Below are 20,204 nucleotides of genomic sequence, written 5' to 3' on the forward strand. Positions count from 1 at the left end.
TCTGCTTCTGTATACTTGACAAAGGCCTGTAGAAGGTCATTGTTTTGGTAGAGGATTGCTGAATGGTCTCCAGGATTTTTGTTGTGCTTTAACATCTTAATTAAAAACATAAGATGGATGAATGTTGAATCTGTAACAAAGGCTTCCTTATTCCAAAGTGTGTTAGTTACTGAAGTTAAATTTTAAAACCAAAGCCAAGATTTTTTACAAATCTGAACAAAAATCCATTTTCCCTCTTGTTTTCTCAAGGAACACACTTTTAGCTCGTGATGTTACAGTTTTACTAGTTCTCCAATCACCATAGTCTCCCAAGATAACCTGAATTTCTAATGTAAGAAAACAAGCTGGTGGTGGTGGTGGGGGGGGGCTTTTAAACCTTTTTTTAATCATGAAGCAAAAAAAGGATCAATTTTTTTTTTTTCCTTTTTGCAGTTCACTGTGATATATAACAATGCTGAAATAAGCTTGATTTCTCCGATAGTGCTTTACAGGTTGAAATAACTAAAACCAACAGTTTTTCATAAATGGAGCACTATACACAACAAAATTAAAATGCAGCATTCTCAGAATGAAAAGGTAAGAAAGTAGTAACACTTTGAGATAACTACAGTATACATGCACTTCAAAATTTTAGAATGGTAATAGACACCTTAAAACTGGATGTAGGATTGGCTAAATACATATTAAAAGCAACTGCCTTTGTGGGCTGTATTCATGTGGTGCAGGGGGTGAGAGGAGACCCTTACCAGTGAGAGGCTGTATTGCTGAGCGGAGTTCCTAGAGAAGAGAGCCCAAATAATGTATGGGGACAGCTGGCCATAGAACTTAATGCCATATCATTAAGTGGAGATGGAAAATTAATTATCCAGCAGTTCCATTCATGCTTATACTTGGCTTTTTTTGTAGGTTACTCGGTAACTTTTTCCTAAACTCTACTCCTTGGGTTTTCTAGTGATGGATTTTCTGTCCATATTTTCTAACCAATTTCAGAATGGCACTTTTTGTGTGCCTGTGCATCTTCTGTTCAAATAAAGCCATGCATTACTGCAAATGTAGTGATAATTAGTTAGACTTTTGCCTCCTTCACTATGCATCTAGAAAGAAAATTTACACAACTCCTAGGAAGCAGAGGAGAGGTGGTGATACTTGCAGAACTTGTAAAATGTGCAGAACGCATGCTTAGATGTCCGGACAGTTGAAATTTCTTCAAACAAAACTTGAGGCATGGATACGCTTTCAGATGTAGCGCGCTATGAGTTAAGCCAGCCCTTGGAGAGCACAGTAGGGAAAGCGCTGCAGTGTGTTTATACTGCCAGCTGCAAGCGCACTGGCGTGGCTACATTTGTGGCACTTGCAGTGGCAATGGGAGCAGTGCACTATGGGCAGCTATGCCACAGAGCACCTCTTCCAATTCTGGCGCTGTGGCTTGTAGGAAGAGGGCGGTGGGGGGGCATTCTGAGTCCTGTCCCATTGCCTTGTGATGCATGGCTTCGCATCCCAGCAATCCCTGTGATTCTGGGCACATTTGGTGCCATCTCTCAACATCTTTTGTACTGTGCTGTCTTCCCTTTCAGTCTGTGGGAATGGATCCTGAACTGCTGAGGAATATGCTGATGGGTCTTGCCAGCACGTCATGAATGGCAATCGAATTACTCCTTGAGCTTCAAACTGACAGTGAGGAGTCCGACAATGTTGACTCACATAATGCTTACAACACGAGATTGTTTGTGGCATTCACGGACATGCTCACTGCAGTGGAACACTGCTTTTAGGCTCTGGAAACAAGCGCTGGGTGGTGGGATCACATCGTCATGAAAGTCTGCGATGATGAGCAATGGCTGCAGAACTTTTGCATGAGAAGAGCAGTTTTCATGGGACTGTGTGCTGAGCTTGCCCCCACCCTGTGGCTCAAGGACACAAGTTGAGAGCTGCCTGCAGGTGGCTATTGCACTCTGGAAGCTGGCAACTCCAGACAGCTACTGATCGGTTGCTAACCAGTTTGGAGTGGGAAAGTCGAACATTGGAATAGTGTTGATGCAAGTTTGCAGGGCCATTAATCGCATCTTGCTCAGAAGAACCATGGCTCTGGGTAATGTGTATGACATTGTGGCTGGCTTTGCACAAATGGGTTTCCCTAACTGCAGAGGGGCGATGTATTCATCCCATCTTCCAATTTTTGGCACCAGCCCACCTAGCCTCAGAGTACATAAATTGGAAGAGGTATTCCTCTATGGTTCTCTCGGCGCTTGTGGATCACTGTGGGTGTTTCATTGACATTAACGCAGGCTGGCCCAGAAAGGTGCATGATGCACACATCTTTTGGAACACTGGCCTGTTGAGGAAGCTGCAAGCCAGGCCTTTCTTCCCAGACTGGAAGATCACCATAGGGGAAGTCAAAATGCCCATTGTGATCCTTGGAGACCCTGCTTATCCTTTAATACCATGGCTCATGAAACCCTACACAGGGAGCCTTTACAGCAGCAAGGAGTGGTTCAGCAACAGCCTGAGTTGGTGCAGAATGACTGCTCTGTGCTTTGGTGCTGGCGATCCACATTCTGCTAGTGGACCCTCCTTTCACTCGCCTGCCACTCCTGCACTTTCTGATTTTCATTAAGGGACTGCTGCATTACTTCATGCAGCATGTTGTCTTGGCTTCTACGTGGCCACTTCCTGATTCTTTGGAGTCTTTCAGCCATTGATAACAAAGACGGCTGGGATCCTAAGCTTGCATCTGTAAAACCAAACTGCAACACTTAACAGAGGCAGCATTGTTCACACCAGACAGAGCAATGATTTGGCTGTACTTAAAGGCAAGCACAGTCTACACAATAGCAGGAAAAAACCTGTCCCAAAGCGAGTGCGCATAACCCACAGGAGCCCCAAAATGGTGAGTGAACAAAGGGGCAAGGGGGACTGATTGTTTTACATCCATACTGTCCTCTGAGGTTCTGTGCCCTGGGGAGAGCCAACAGCTGCAGGGGGCCCCCGTACTGAACACTGTCCCCACATTTTCCACAGCATGAGTTTTTGCCCTGGAAGATATCTTGCTGTTGACGGTGATCTGGGAAGCAAGGGAGGGTTATCTTCTACAATGCAGCTTCCACTCTGGCCCATGTGCAGCAATGGTCTCCCATGCCCATCACTGCACAGTGGCGTGGACAAGTTAGCCTAACTGGGACAAGGACCACAGTGGGCCTCACGAAGCCTGTGCAAGCACATTGCCCAAGTTCTGGCTGAAACCTTTGAAGAGATCACTGAGGCCGATTACCGTGATGTGAGAGAGCACGTCGATGCCCCATTCTGCATCTAGGCATGCATGCAGCCCTAACACTCCTCGCCCCAAGAGCCTGCACTGAATAACTTCCTTCCCAAAGAAAAGCAGCTTACCAGGCACCTCCTCTGGTGTGTGTTCTTCCCCAAGCACCATCTGCTGCAACTGGCTACCTTCTTCCTGGCTTGAAAACAGCTCCTGGCTGCATGCATCTAGGGAGGCTGGGCTGTCTCCCTCCTCCTCCTCAGCACCTTTTGCTCCCGCTTTCCTCCACAGCCCAGTTCAACAAGGCATGAGAAGTGTCCATGGTGGTCTTCAGAGTGGAGGTGGGGTCACCCCTAAGTATTGCGTCCAGTTCTCTGTAGAAACGGCAGGTCGCGAGGGCAGCACCGGAGCAGCGGTTTGCCTTGCAGGCTTTGAAGTAGGTGTTCCACAGCTCCTTCACTTTAACACTGCACTGCAGTGAGTCCTGGTCATGGCCCCTCTCCATCATGTCCCTTGATATCTGCCTGAAGGTGTTGTAATTCCTACAGCTGGAGAACAGTTGGGACTGGACAGCTTCCTTCCCCCTCAAACACTCATGAGCTCCAGCACCTTGCCATTGTTCCATACTGGGGATTGCCTGGCACATGGAGGCATGGTCACCTGGAAGGATTTGCTGAGAGCACTCCACGCTTTGCTGAGCAAACAGGAAGGGGATTTTAAAAATTCCCAGAGAATTTAAAGGGTGGGTCTGATGGTTGGTCACCTGAGGGCAGGGCAGTAGAGTTCAAAGTGATGACCAGAGTGGCTAGAATAGGCATTGTGGGACACTTCTGGAGGCCCATCAGAGCTCTGTAAAGTGCCAATGTAGACAGTGCGCCAATGCTGGGAGCCTTGCTCCCAGCACTGGTAGCTAGACCCCTCGTGGAGGTGGTGCGTGTGTGTGTGTGTGTTGTGTGTGTGTTTTTTTTTTTTTTTTTTTTTTTTTTTTTTTTGATAGCGCTGGGACAGAGCTCTCCCAGTGCTATTCTGTGACTGCACAGCAACGTTAAAGCACTGTCCTGGTAGTGCTTTAACGTAGCCAGTGAAGACATACTTTAAGGAGCAGAGAAGAGCTGAGCCCAGGCTGAGAAGGTATCTGGCCTGTGAAATAAATATCTGAAGATTTAAGCTGCAAGCAAGAGTGGCTTGCCTTCAAGAAACTGCAATCTGCCTAAAACAAAATTTAGGATGGGAAATTACTACTTGTAACCAGTTTATTTAGTATATTAAGCTTAGCTTGGTGTGTGCTTCATTTGCTAGGTAATCTGCTTTGATCTGTTTGCTATCTCTTATCACTTAAAATCAATCTTTTGTAGTTAATAAACATGTTTTTCTCCTCTCTGAAACCAGTTTCTGGAACTCATAACTGGGAGGATGGGGAAAGCTGTGCATATCTTCTTCCATATTGAGGGAGGGAGCGAATGCTATGAGCTTACTTTGTTCCATTCTCTGCAGTGCAAGACAATAAGAGTTTTGGGTTTGCATTCCAGAGGGGGTGTGCACTTAAGTGCTGGGCAATCCCTGAGCTGAATCTTCCCATGCAGAACTGATTTCAGTGTCTGTCTTTCTGCAGCTGGGTGTGTCCCTACCTGTGTGTGTGCTGGAGGAGACTTGAGGGCCTAGCTCAGAAGGACTGTGTAAGGGGGAACAAACAGGCTTAGCAGTACTCCAGTACATCAAGTAGCACCCCGGAAGGAGGGCAACCTGTCACAACTAGCTTTTGTTTTATGTCTTTAACCAGTTATCAGTCCATGAGAGGACCTTCCCTCTTATCCCACGACAGCTTATTTTGTTTAAGAGTCTTTGGTGAGGTACCTTGTCAAAGGCTTTCTGAAAATATAAGTATACTATATCCTCTAGATCCCCCTTGTCCACATGCTTGTTGACCCTCTCAAAGAATTATAGTAGATTGGTGAGGCATGATTTTCCCTTTACAAAAACCATCTTCACTCTTCCCCAACAAATTGTGTTCATCTAGGTGTCTAATTCTGTTTTCTGTAGTTTCAACCAATTTGCCCAGTACTGAAGTCAGGCTTACCAACCTCTGTAATTGCTGGGATCACTTCTGGAGCCTTTTTAAAAAAATTGGTATCACAATGGCTATCCTCCAGTCATCCAGTACAAAAGCTGATTTAAATGATGATAGGTTACAAACCATAGTTCTTCAATTTCACATTTGAGTTCTTCAGAACTCTTGGGTGAATACCGTGGGGTCCTGGTGATGTATTACTGTTTAATTTATCAATTTGTTCCAAAACCACCTCTAATGACACCTCAATCTGGGACAGTTCCTCAGATTTGTCATCTAAAAAGAATGGCTCAGGTTTGGGAATCTCCCTCACATCCTTTAGCTTTGAAAACCAATGCAAAGAATTCATCTAGTTTCTCTGCAATGGCCTTATTGTCCTTGAGTGCTCCTTGAGCATCTCGATCGTCCAGTGGTTGTTTATTAGGCTTACCATTTCTGATGTACTTAAAACATTTTCTTGCAATTACTTTGAGTCTTTGGCTAGCTGTTCTTCAGATTCTTTTTTGCCCTTCCTAATTATATTTTTACACTTTACTTGCCAGAGTTTATGCTCCTTTCTATTTTCCTCACTAGGATTTAACTTCTACATTTTAAAAGATGCCTTCTTGCCTCTAGCTGCTTCTTTTACTTTGTTTAGCCACAGTGGCACTTTTTGGGTTCTCTTACTATGTTTTTTTTAAATTGGGGTATACATTTAAGTTGAGCTTCTAGTAAGGTGTCTTTAAAAAGTTTCCATATAGCTTGCAGGTATTTCTCTTTTGGTACTGTACCTTTTTAAATTTCTGTTTCATTAACTTTATTTTTGTGTAGTCCCCCTTTCTGAAATTAAATGCTGCTATGGTGTTTTCCCTACCACGGGAACGTTAAATTTAATTATATTATGGTCACTATTACCAGCTATATTCACCTCTTTGAACAGATCCTGTGCTCCACTTAGGACTAAATCAAGAATTGCCTCTCCTCTTCTGGGTTCCAGGACTAGCTGCTCAAAGAAGCAGTCATTTAAGGTGTCAGAAACTTTCTCTGCATCCTGTCCTGAAGTGACATGTTTCCAGTCAATATGAGGATATTTGAAATCCTGCATTATTATTGAGGTTTTTTTTTATTTTTATAGCCTCTAATCTCCCTGAGCATTTCATAGTCACTTATCACCATCCCAGTCAAGTGGTCGGTAATATATCCCTACTACTATATTCTTATTATCAGAGCATGGAATTACTATCCTTAGAGATTCTGTGGTACAGTTTGGTTCATTTAAGATTTTTGCTTCATTTGATTTTATGCTTTTTCACATATAGTGCCACTCCCTCACCAGCACGACCTGTTTTGTTCCTTCTGAAATATTTTGTAGCCTGGTATTACTGCTTCCCATTTATTATCCTCATTCCACCAAGTTTCTGTGATGTCTATTATATTAATATCCATCTTATTATTTAGAATTTTAGGTTTTGTATATAAGCACTTTAAAAAGTTGTCACTTCTTAGCTGTCTGCAATTAGATGATGGGACTCTTTTTTTTTTTTTTTTTTTTTTTTTTTTTTTTTTCTTTCAGTTGACTGTTTCTCATCAGATCCCTACCTGTATTTTATCATCGTCCATCCTCTCCTCCTTACTAGGACACAGAGAATCTCCATTAATAGATCCTCCCCTAAGGAATGTCTCTGTCTGAAGCATGTGTTCCTCCACACCGTTCAGCTTTCCCTCAGCTCTACGATTTTTTTAATTTTAAGTGCCAGCAATCTGGTTCCATTTTGGTTTAGACAGACTTCACCCTTTCCCAGAAGTTTCCTCAGTTCCTAAAAACCTAACCCCCTCCTCTCTACACCATCATCTCATCCATGCATTGAGACATTGCAGTTCTGCCTGCAACTGTATTACATGAATTATCTCCCAGCCATTCATGAACCATCAATAGGGAGGCTCCAGCCAATTTCCCCTAGCTTGTCAGAACTGTACTATCTTACATTGGTCAGAAGCCTGGCCAGTTTACGTCATTTAAGTAATTCACCACTCTCTGTGTGGAATGGACATGTCCTAGCCTTTGTAAACTGAGCTGAGATTTCCCAAGCACATCAGCCAAAAAACACCGTTTTAGGTAAAACATAAAATAGGTTTATTCACTTCAAATTTATTTTTCTGTAGTTATTATAAATAGCAGCCATAGAGATCAGAGTTGGTAATTTTAAAAAACAAAAATAAATTTGCTGTCTAAGTTCTACAAACTAAGCAGGATTTGAATCAAACAATGTCTCACCCTGACAGATGGTATGAGCAGGTTATAAATTCTCAATACACAAACTGGACTCCATTTCCAGCTTGGGACCACCCTTCCCTACTTCAAAGTCTTTGTTCTCCAGGTGTTGAGTTGGAGGAGGGAGGGGGAAACAGGCCAAGTGATGACATCACTGCCCTTCTCTTATATTTTCTTCCAGCTGTGAAGATCCTTCCTGTAACATGGGGGTTAGGGGCAGTCCGCATTAGTCAAGCAGTCTCCGTTGCCTATGCCTGCGCACTCTGAGAAGTTTTTGGGATGGCTGTTGGGAGAGTGGATTCCTTTTAATGGGCCATCAGCACATAACTGGCTGGTCCTTTGCTGCAATTGAAAGGTTGACCATGGGTGTTTCCCAGCCTCACAACGTATTTCAGTAACACATATAGCAATGCTTCATAACTCCACATACAATGATAGCACATACAATCAAAGAGGATATTAATGTTCAACAAATCAAGACTTTTAAAATGATACCTTACATGGCATACTTTGTACAAAACACATAATTATATGATAGTGGTGAATATGGGGGTTCCAGGGTGCTACTTTAAGGTACAACGGGTCATGCTCTCTCCCTTTAAAAAAAAATTCTGCTTGTTTTAAAACAAACAACCTCCCTACCTGCAAACCTTGGAAACACGAGGCATCTTGGACTTCCCTGGCTGTGCAAGTAGCTCAGGTAAGTATTTTCCTTTAACAAAGAGATCTTTTGATCCAAATGCAAATACAATAGTCCCTAAATAGGGGAGGGATAGCTTTTAAGATCCCTTCCAACCCTGATATTCAATGATAAATAAGGATTAACAAGAAACAGCTTTTAAATTGTCCAAGCTAAGGCCTTCCTTTAAATGCTCAACTTCTATTCTCTTGTAATGTCATAACTCTAGTTCTCCCATCCCCTCTGAATCTTTCACAATAGATGAGATGTGTATGTCTAATGTGTGTTTGTAATAAAAAAAAAAAAATTGAGCCCTTTTTCTCCTTTGAAGGCCCTATTAAGGGTGCATGGACGGCTGTAACTGATTGCTTCACTTGGGTACCCAGAAAGTTCTCTAAACATGTTGTAACAGACTTTAAGATAATTCATTTCACAGGGAACAGTAGACTTTTCACATACACACGCACATCCACTTTCACCTGAGCAGGAAGTCAATCGGAGTCCAGGTTAGCTGAAATGAGGTCATGCTATGGGCCTAAAAATAGTAGGGTTTGGCCTAGAGCCTGGATTCTGAATCCCAGTGAGCGGAGTGGGTCTCAGATCCTGAGCAGGAAAGTCTACATTTTTATTTTTAGCCCTGTAGTGTGAGCACCATGAGTCCAAGTCAATTGACCTGGGCTCTGAGGGTATGTCTACGCTGCAGTTAAACAGCTGGGACTGGTCCATTCCAGCTGATTCAGACAAAGGGGCTGTTTAAGGGTGTAGACATTTGGGTTTAGGCTAGAGCCCAGGGTCTAATACCCTGCATAGTGGGAGGGTGCCAGAGCTCAGGCTACAGCCCAAGCCCAAACATCTACACTGCAATTTAACAGTCACTTAGCCCAAGACAGCAGGCACAAGCCAGCTTCCTGTTTGTAATTGCAGTGTAGACATACCCTAAGACATGCTGCCACATTATTTTTTTTGTAGTCTAGATGTACCCAGAGATGGGCTGTCAATACTTGAACTGCTATTCTCATAAATTCTGTCTTGGTCAGAGCTGATCTTTCTGGCTACTGTGTTGCCATGATTCTCTGAACACATGACAGTTGAGCACCTGTTCTCTTGCAGGTATTTAACCATGTTGAAATGAGAACTCATTGTCATATCTAGTATCAACTGTATGTAACAATCTATTCCCCCCGGGGTATACTGTGTACTTGGCAGAGAGCTGAAGGTGTGTGTAAAATATTCCACCTTCTGGCTGCCTGTGACCAGGTTCCTCCCAGGCATATATTCCAATGAGTCAACCTCTGCTAAAGCAACAGCTTGTGATTGAAGCAGCCCCTTCTAGTACAAATCAATATTAAAAGCATTTGTTAGCCTTATTGTCTCTGCGGAGCCCGTGCATGATAACTCTTAGTAATCTGCCATTCAGCAAGGGCGCAGGTGCTACTGTGTCTGCTGTTTTTAAATCCTTGAAGTTCAAGACTGCTTGTGAACCTCTTTTAGAGCCAGTGCACTGGGAAACTGAAAAAAGACTGGCATTGCTTTGTGTTCACACCAAACATGGTCTGTACTGATTTATCAGAATTAGCAATTGCTGTGGATCTTTAGTATATAACAAGGATAATGTGTGTTTTTTTTAATTGCAGGCTGGGGGTTAGTAATGAAACTCCAGCACTTTCTAGCTGCTCAAAGCTTCTACAGCAGAAATGTGCTGCGGTGTGCATAGGGCCATGCAAATTCTGTCTCAAGAGAACTGATGTTGATTACTTTTCTGTACTCTGTTCTACTGTTGTCAGAGGCGGATTTACAGTAAAACACAGGCTACCCTGGCACAGGGCCCCTCAACAACAGGGGACCCCAGGGCTTGGCAGAGGCTGGGGCAAAAGCTTGGTCCTGACAGCTCCTAGGGCTCCTGCTGCAGGCTCCACCCCCACCAGCAGCCATGCTCCCCCCCTCCTTCCCTGAGCATGCCGCATTCCTGACCCTGCCCCTTCCCCTGCCCCTCCTTCTCCCTCCCAGTGCTTCCCCCACCACTAAACAGCTGTTTGCCTGTGCTCAGGTCGCTTCAGAGGTAGGGGTGGGGATGCAGTATGCTCAAGGGGAGGAGGTGGAGAAGAAGCGGGGGTGGGGCCTTGGGAAACGGGGTGGAATTGGGGCAGGGCAGAGTAAAGGCGGGGCCTTGCACTCCCCCTTCACATACCCCCCCCCTCCAGCCCCTTGGTGTGAGCCACTCATGGCAGGGGACTGGGATGGGGCACAGGGCTGGGAGCAGCCCCAGCCCCCTGCACCGACTCCTGCATCCCCCCTCACATGCTCCCTGCCCTCCCTGACTCCTGCACCCCCACACATCCTCACCCCCACTCTGAGCACCAAATGGGAGCTCCTGTACCCCCAGCCCCCACATTCCCACCTGTACCCCTCACACTGAATGGGAGATGCCCCAGGTAAGCACTCCATACCCCAACCCTGAGCCTCCTCCTGCACCCTAACTCCTGGCCAGACCCTGCATCCCAACCCCCAGCCTGCTCCTGCACCCTAACTTCCTCCCAGCCCCTTCACCCCCAGTCCTGAGCCCCCTCCCACACCCTAAGTCCTGGCCAGACCCTGCACCCCAACATTTTTTTACATTTTTTTTATGAAGTGCTCTTATCCAAAGTGCTTTACAATAGTTAATGGTACAAACAATATTTGGAAAGATCATTAAGTGGTCCGCCGAGACCCTCAGCAATTTTTCAAGTGGTCTGTGGAAAAATAAGAGTACAAAAACAATCAAGGTACCTCACTTTACTTTCATTTACTTCCTATTACTTATAGGAGGAGGATGAAGAAAAAAAAAGAATGAAAAACGGGTTGGGGAGAAAGAAGACAGAATGTTCTTTTTCTTGGCGGGTCCCAAAAAGGGGCCCCCAAAATGAAGCTGAGCACAGGGCCCCACTAACTCTAAATCCACCACTGACTGTAGTTCTTTGAGTGATGCTTGGCAGAGTTGGTTATTCTAATCAGAAGGTGCTCCCTGACTATTTGCTTAGTATATTGCTTATCAGATTTTTGCATGACCACTGTGGAGTGGCCTTTTGCTACATCGCTCAAAGCAACTGTAGTGCTGATGACTGCTCATGTGAGATTAGAATAAAAAATTGAGGAAAAATTTGAAGACTATGCTACTTCTAGGTGTGTGTGCTTAAACAAAGTAAAAATAGAGGCTCATGTTAAAACTTGCTTGTCTATATGCTGTACTTCAAATGGTGAGACCAATTATAAAATCAGGCAAACAGTTGCAATGACTTGTCACATTCTTAGCTGCCATCTAACTTGCTTACCAGAGGTGCCTAATCTGCTGGCACTATTAAGACAAGCATTATTTCTATTGAAACGTTTACAAATTATAAAATGTTTCTCACATATGGAGCATAAGCTAATGAAGGTTTGAATTAAAAATAAAGTAAATATTTTCCTCAAAATCTGAAGTGAGAGAAAGTTTTATTAACTAAATCTGTATTTGGTACCTATAAAAAAAACTGCAGCTAAATGTCAGAGTTCAAATTCTAGCAATATATCTGAGCAAATCATCTTATTCCTATCAACATACATTACATTGTATTCATCAACGCCTAACTTAATCTGCCATTGTGATGTTAGGTTTCTTCAGAGTTTCACTTTTTTTTTCTAGTATTGATTCATGTAAAGGTGGGGGCAGCCCCTATGTGCCCCACTGCAGCCCAGTATGGCACTGCAGGTGTGCTCCACCTTAATTTCCCCAACTGAACCATAAATTCACTTTAACTGACCAGGCCAGGGAGACACCAACCCATATTAGCCAAATTAATAAAATGTCAGGATAGGAATCATTACAATAAAATAGTTTATCAGGCCAGAGTTCCTAAACCATGTCCACAAACCCAAGTCTGAGATTCAGGTTTTGCTTGTCTCCTGACGCTTAAGAGAGAAAACTCCACCTCAGCAGCCTGCCTACCTGCCTTCTACTCTGCTGTCTTGCTCTATGGACCCTGGCCTGTTTCTATTTACATGGCTCAGCCCCTAGGTGGGAATGGACTTCCTTGATTATCCCCAGCCTGTAGGGTCTGGCCTGTGCCTTAGAGGCCTAGTACAGTTTTCCTCATACACTTCTTTCACAATTCCTCTAAATCCTGTCTGATCTTGCTACCTTTTATTTCTTTTTTCAATAATTAACACATTAAACACTAGTCCCAATAGGGCTCCTTTGGAAACCCTGTTGATTAATCTGGGTCTGATCAAATTCTTCAGTTTCTAATAAGGCTGTCAAGTGATTAAAAAATAATCATGATTAATCACACAATTAAAAAAATTAATTGTGCAGTTAAACAATAGAATACCATTTATTTAAATATTTTGGATGTTTTCTACATACACTGTATTGTAATTGAAATCAATATAACAAAGTCTACAGTGCTTACTTTATATTAATTTTTAATTACAAATATTTGCACTGTAATAAAAACCAAAATAGTATTTCAGTTCACCTAATACAAGTACTGTAGTGCAATTTCTTTATCATGAAAGTTGAACTTACAAATGTAGAATTATGTACAAAAAAGCTACTCAAAAATATAACAGTGTAAAACTTCAGAGCCTACAAGTCCACTCAGTCCTACTTCTTGTTCAGACAATTGCGAAAACAAACAAGTTTATTTACATATATATATATGCTGCCCACTTCTTGTTTACAATGTCACCTGAAAGTGAGAACAGGTGTTTGCAAGGCACTTTTGTAACCGGCATTGCAAGGTATTTATGTGCCAGATATGCCAAACATTTGTATGCCCCTTGTGCTTTGGACACCATTCCAGAGGACAGTTATGTAACAAAAAAATCTACATTTGTAAATTGCACTTGCACTATAAAGAGATTGCACTACAGTACTTGTATGAAGTGAATTGAAAAATACTTTCATCTATCATTTTTATAGTGCAAATATTTGTAATAAAAAAGAATGATATAAAGTAAACACTGTACACTTTGTGTTCTAATTGAAGTCAATATATTTGAAAATGTAGAAAAACACCCCAAAATATTTAATACATTTAAATTGATATTCTATTATTAACAGTGCAATTCAAACTGTGATTAATCGTGATTAATTTTTTAAATCATAATTAATTTTTTGAATTAATCACGTGAGTTAACTGCGATTAATTGACAGCCCCAGTTTCTAAATATTTGCCATTGAGGTTGCTTGTCACCTCTGAAAATCAGGTCAATAGAGATCTTTTTAAAGGAAGGGAAGAGTGTTATGTTGCTGGATTTTTTGTTAGTTTAAAGCAAAGTACCCTCATGTCTGGCTTTCTTCTGCTCCCTGCAGCTAGCTGCTGTGCAGAGCAGTCATGTTTCAGCTATAAAGCAGGTGAGATGTGAAATAACTTTGACCTATAAATGTGCAATGGGCCATGTGCAAAAAGCCACATATCTCAATGAGCTGTCTGAAAAAAACTAGTGTGCTTGTGATTAGATAATCATTGTTAGTGCTGGCCGTTGTGTGTGTGAAAACAAACTGGACAACTGAAAAAAACCCAGTAAAAATATGAACAGTTGTACTTAATGTAAGCTTGAGCTGTGTCTTGACGTGCTCCTGTCTAAATAGCACAGCAGAACCAGACCTGCTCCATGTATTGTGTTGTTCACAGAAAGGGTGAGGCTTTTATTTTTAGTGTGGCTCCACCTAGCAGAGTCAGAGAAATAATGGATGCAATCCACCTACAAATCCTCTAGCTGTAGTTTGCTGTTCACTAGCGTTGTGTGGGAGGATTCCTAAGAACATGACTCAGTGGGTAGTGGCTCTCACTCTGCCGCTAAACAAACACACTGTGTCCTTTCTACTTATCAGCTGAACTGAACTGGCTTCTCCTTACATGCATGGATGGTTAACTAGATTTAGCCAAGCTTGACTATCTGCATTTTAATTACTCTGGTCACAAGGTGATGCAGCAAGTTTTTTATACTAGATATTTTAGGCTTAGTTCAGTGATATAGCTGCTGGCTTTTTGTACTTTGATCTGAGAGGTCAAAGATGACCAGAATTATTGCTGTCACAAAGTAGGGAAGAGTGGTTGACAGCAGTTGTACACTGACTGAAATGTAACATGTTAAAACCAAGCAGGATTACTGCCTCGTCACTTACATTTTGTGTTACACTTTGGGAAGACCTTTTGTATTATACTTTGTATTACACAAGGGAAGACAATGAGGTGTAAGGGCTAGTGCACAGGACTGGCAGCCAGGAGTCCTCGCATCTGTGCCTAGCTTTGCTATTGACTTGCTGGGTGGCCTTCACATAAGCTCTGTGTTTTTGGTTTTCCCCCCTCTGATAAATTGGGATAATTATCTTTTGTAAAATACTTTCAGAACTTCAGGTGAAGAGCACTACAAATAGCACGAGTTATTTAGGTCCATATATACAGCCCTCAATCCTGTTACAACTCTTGTTGACATCAGGGGAAATTCCACTACTCAAGGGGGTGGGGGAGGGAGAGCAAGAGAGTGATGCTATGCTATTGAAACAATATAATTTTGCTTCCAGTATGCTGTTGATAGTAATGTTGGAAGAAGGGTTATCTCTCAGAAGGAGGAAGTCAACAAGATACGGTGAGTAAATATACCTTCCAATGAAGGTGAACTTGTTCTACTACAGTCTTGTTAGCAAATCTTCCTGCCAAATCTTCAGTTTTCTTTATACAATATGTACCCATGCCACTTACCATCTTGCTCTGGCTATTGCTTTCTCAAAGTACTCACAGTCTGCTAGTTAAACTCATCTTGATGAAAATCCTATCCAGTCCAGTATCCTGTCTCCAGTGATGTCCAGTACCATGTGATCCAGAGGAAGGTGTAAGAACCCTGCCATAGGTAGATGTGGGATAGTTTTGCCTTCATTGTCTTCTCCTAATCTCTAAGAGCTAGAGACTGACTTGAAGCCTGGGAGCATGAGGCTTAATATCCTTTCCAGATTGTTGTTAGCATTAACTACTATATTTCATGGAAGTCTTATGACCTGTGTTTACGCAGGAGGACAGACTAGATCACAATGGTTCCGTCTTAAAACCCACAATTCTAGATATTGTTGCCCATATAAGTGTCAATCCTTTTTTGAATCTGCACTCAAAGATATCCTGTGATGATGTGCAGGTAGTCTAGGTATGTGGTGTGGAAAAAATATTTCCTTTTTATCCTTTTCAGATGTCTGTAAAGCACAAGGTCTCTGCCCTGTGGAGTTTGCAGTCTAAACAGACAACACATAGATGAAGGATAGAATGCAACAAAACAACAAAGTGATCTGTTAAGCTTGAGGTAGCATTGATTTATTTTTGTGTTGAAACTTTTTAAGATGTTTGTTTCCTTCATACTATTTTAGGAGCATGATTTGGAGTTGATAATCCTCTTGGAAGAAGTGAGTTTGAAGACTGTGGAAGTAGGTACAGACCTATTCAAGGAGGAGTTTCCAGGCATATGGATTCACAGGAAGGAGAGACAGAGGTAAATGTGCTACATATGTACAATATGTAGTCATTCATAAGCCTGTGCAGGTCATTGGTGAGAGAGGGGATGGTCACCTACGACCAGGGAAGGCTTGAATCAGTTTTGATTCTTTACCTGCTACCAGACACTTGCTTTGGTAATTTTTACCATACCTGTGAGCTGAAAATAGGTAGGGGAAAGGCTTTCAGCTGCCTGTACTAAGTAGTGCTAAAAGAGAAATAGCTTAGTGGCTGCGGTTGCATCTGGCTTCCCACTGAGATGGATTGTAGTGTTTGTTTTTCTCAACAGGTGACTTAAATGAATTTACATGGCTTCCAAACAGCTAGCTTGTTTGTATAATTATTATATCAGTTTCTCCTTGATTCTTCTTTATTTAATGTAATAGAGTAGCTATTATGTTATCAAGGGTGGATCCCTACTAAACTAAACTTTGCTGGTTACAGCCCTTTAACTATGTATAATGGGTCACAAGGTAAATGGGGTAGAATAAAAATATAGTAGTCAAACTGTTCCTAGCATGACTTTAAGTGAGGTTAATTAGCACTGGAAAAATTTACTGAAGACTGTGGTAGATTATCACTGGCAATTTTTAAAATCAGGATTAGATTTTTTTTTTCTCCAGAGATGCCCTAGTTCAAAAGGAATTAGTTTGTGTAAAATTTCTGGTCTGTGTTATACAGGAGGTCAAACCAAATGATCACAGTGGTCTCTTCTAGCCTTGAAATCTATGCTAGGGGTTCAGTAAACACTCCAAAAGAAGGAGTAAAAAACCACTATATACACTTTGTACAGAAGGCAAGCACTTGTAGACAAGCACTTGTAGATTATGAAAAATAGCTCGTCAATAACTGATCGTAGGAATGTTTTCTTTTGGATTACTAATCTGAATAAATTTGATGTTTAACCACATTGTTGGCCAGATTTTGATTTTGACTACACAGATATAAATTTGGAGTAACTCCCTGAGGTACAATGGAATTTCCCTTGATTTACGCTGATGTAACTAAACGTCGCAAGCTGTGTTGGTTCAGCTACACTACTTGTTGGGACATGATCACCCTCCTAAGCAGGGTTGCTTGGTGCCTTACGCTTTGGGATAAGCTTCCACCGAGTCATGGGACATTCTTGGAAAATGAGACTCCGCCCTTCTTTCCTGTAGGCAGTCCTAGTGCTCCCCCTGAGCTGGAGCACACTCTGCTTGCTGAGTTGCTAACGAAACCTAGTCAGCTAACTCATCCCCTAAGAAGTGCATCTGCAGCCGTGACTCCAAGCTAGTGCTGTGCTCCCTGTTCCCCATGCTCCAGCTAGCTTGTATCCGGCTCACACCGGCTGCTGCTTTGGGGGCGGTTCTCTCTGTATTTCCTAGGGGAAGGCTGTCACATGCTTGGTGACCAGATGTCCCGATTTTTCGCACTCGCTGTCTGGTCACCCTACATGTTACAGCCCCCACGCACATGGCCGTGCCAAGGCGAGAGTCGCTCCCATGCCCCAAAGGCGGGTAGAGGTGCCCACCGCTTCTTTCCTTGACAGTCTCCCTACCTGCCCTGGAAGGGGGGGGGGTTGGATTAGTCAGAACTGGGAGGCCTCTCCTGCTGGGTACTAGCTGCAATAGCCCCCCCGGCAGGCCCCCATACTGCTATGGGGGGGGTCTCTAGGGCCGCAGCTGCCCGGGCCGAGGGGGCTGGGCGATGTGCCCAGGCCACAGCGACACCAGCCGCGCGGGGCCGGGAAGTGAGCGCGCTGCGAGGCGAGCCCCGCTAAGCCCCATCCCGCGGCTCTACGCGTCAATAGGCAGAACCCGAGCAGGGGACGAGGCTCGCCCGCCTCCTCCCTCCGCGGCGCGGCCAGGAGCTTGCGCTGCCTCGGGGCGGGTCCCGGGGAAGGGGCGGGGGCGGCCCGGCCCTACAGGCTCCATTTTGCGAGTGCGGAGGCAGCGAATTGACGGCTCAGGTGAGTGAGGGGCGCGGGGGCGGCTCCTCCCTTCCCGGCAGCGCTTCGGGGCTTTGCGTTCCCCGGGCAGGGCCGCCCCAGCGCCGGGCAGGCCCGAGCGTGTCCCAGGCCGCCCGCGCTCTGGGCAGCCCCCTGGAAACGTGAGGGGTTTGGCGCCAGGCCCTTTGCCTCCCAACACGGGGGGCGGGCAGCTCAGTCCCGCCCGGCTCCTGCCTGCCCTCCGGAAGGGACAGGGGCGCGGCTCCCTCGCCCGCCTGGCGGCCCCGGGGTCCGCACCCGGCTAGAATCGCGCCTGGGCTCGGGCTGGAGTCCGTCGGGGAGCTCGGGAATAATTCTGGGGGATGTTTATTTTTAAGCTTTTTATAAACATTTTTATTGACTTACGTTCTCTGCGTGGTGGGAAATTACGGGCAGAGCGGGGCTGACATATTGACTGACGGTTGGTGTTGATTTCCAAAGTGAAAGCTTTCTAACTGTTAAATCACAATTTGTCAACATCACGTGTGAAAATGTATAACGGGAATATCCTTAAATCAGTTTCTAAAGCAGCATTTTTCTTACGTTGCCTATTTGTAAAACGATTATTGATGGAAATGTTTTCCTTTGGCTTGCTGTGTGTACAGTGACATTCACAGTTATTGCTATTTACCAGTAAAAATGTAATCCTTCCAAGCCTAGTTATACCAATGACACCCCCTACTGTGGATGCAGTTGCATTGGTATAGTTTATTTCCCTTCCCATAGCACCTTTATACTGATTTAGTCCAGGCTAGGAGCTTGTACCACTTGTATGCCAATATAGTTAAAGTGGTACAACTTTCTAATGGAGACAAAGTCTTGTTTGAGTATGTCTACACTGCACCTTGGCAACTGCAGCTGACCCATGCCATGTCTCTGGCTTTAAATGGCTGTGTAGACATTTGTCTGGGTCTGGTAGGCAGGCTCTAGGACCCTGCGAGGTGGGAGAGTGCCAGAGGTTGGGCTCCGAGCCAGAAGCCTACACAGCAAGGAAACAACCTGAGCCCCACACAAATTGGAGTCCGATGGCATGGGCCCATCATCATGCCATGGATGCCTACTTGCAGTGTAGACACTGTATGGGGATCCTATATGTGAAAGGCTGGTTCTGATTTTCCTCAGCTTATCAGATCCTTTTTCTAATACCTATCTAGAAAATGAGGTCTCTCCATTTTTTAAAAAAATACTGAAAAGTGTAATTAAAACGTGGGAAGGACAATGTAATGAAGTGATTACAGGTGCTCTCTACGCTTGAGCCACATTCACTCCATTTGTTGGCTCTCCTTATAGTGACCCTTGGCGAGGGATGAGAAATCAAAAATGTGTAAATGCTTTTCCCTTTCCTGAAATTAGTTAACCCAGTAAAAGGAATCACCTACAACTTTGTACATGCTCTGTTAGATTTTTAATATGTTTTTGCTTTGCTGTCCACACCCCTTTCCTGCCACTTTTGCTAAGGAGGAGACCTTTGGAGGTTGTAGGAAGTGCAGACAAAGGGCTGTTAATACATAAGTAGAAAACTAAAGTTTGTGGATAGCTTTTGGAGTTACACTTTCTAGGAAGGTGGCAGTTGAGAGCTGTCATGGTATATTTCCCCACTCTGAACCTTAGCGTCCAAAAGATGGGGTACCAGCATGAATTCCTCTAAGCTCAGTTACCAGCTTAGTACTTGTAGTGCTGTCACCAACCAGGAATTCCAGTGCCTGGTACACTCTGGTCCCCTCAAAACCTTGCCTGGGAACCCCCAAGATCCAGACCCTCTGGATCTTAACACAAGGAAAGTAAATCCATTCCCTCACCGTTGCCTCTCCCAGGCTTCCCCTCCCTGGGTTACCCTGGAAGATCACTGTGATTCAAACTCCTTGAATCTTAAAACAGAGAGGAAAATTCACCTTCCTCCCTCCTTCTCTCTCCCCCTCCCAGACTCTCCCTGAGAGAGAAAGTAATCCTAACACAGAGAGAAATTAACCTTTCTCTCCCCCTTCCCTCCTTTCTCCCCACCGATTCCCTGGTGGATCCAGACCCAGTCCCCTGGGGTCTCACCAGAATAAAAAAACAATCAGGTTTTTAAACAAGAAAAGCTTTGAATTAAAGAAAGAAAAAACAGTAAAAATTATCTTTGTAAATTTAAGATGGAATATGTTACAGGGTCTTTCAGCTATAGACACTGGGAATACCCTCCCAGCCTAAGTATACAAGTACAAATTAAAATCCTTTCAGCAAAATACAAATTTGAACTCCTTCCAGCCAAATACACATTTGCAAATAAAGAAAACAAACATAAGCCTAACTCGCTTTATCTACCTAGTACTCACTATTCTGAACTTATAAGAGCCTGTATCGGAGAGATTGGAGAGAAACCTGGTTGCACGTCTGGTCCCTCTGAGCCCCCAGAGAGAACAACCACTAAAATCTAACAGCACACACAAAAACTTCCCTCCCTCAAGATTTGAAAGTATCCTGTCCCCTGATTGGTCCTCTG

At 43.8% G+C, this 20,204-nt stretch overlaps 1 protein-coding gene and 1 long non-coding RNA gene across 2 annotated transcripts in view; one reads left to right on the forward strand and one right to left on the reverse strand.

Moving 5' to 3' along the window:
• Positions 1-7,413: 7,413 nt before the first annotated feature.
• LOC127054339 (uncharacterized) lies at positions 7,414-18,429 on the reverse strand. The gene is made up of 2 exons (XR_007775232.1): positions 18,089-18,429; positions 7,414-7,917 (listed from the first exon to the last, which is right to left on the reverse strand). It is a non-coding gene; the product is annotated as an uncharacterized LOC127054339 (long non-coding RNA).
• Positions 17,606-20,204, forward strand: part of ANXA7 (annexin A7) — a 49,854-nt gene continuing 47,255 nt past the window's right edge. Inside the window, exon 1 of the mRNA XM_050960221.1 lies at positions 17,606-17,704. The gene's annotated coding sequence lies outside the window, so the exon portion shown is untranslated. The remainder of the gene's footprint in view (positions 17,705-20,204) is intronic.

The sequence above is a fragment of the Gopherus flavomarginatus genome, chromosome 6, assembly GCF_025201925.1.
Source record: "Gopherus flavomarginatus isolate rGopFla2 chromosome 6, rGopFla2.mat.asm, whole genome shotgun sequence".
NCBI classification, from domain to species: Eukaryota; Metazoa; Chordata; order Testudines; family Testudinidae; genus Gopherus; species Gopherus flavomarginatus.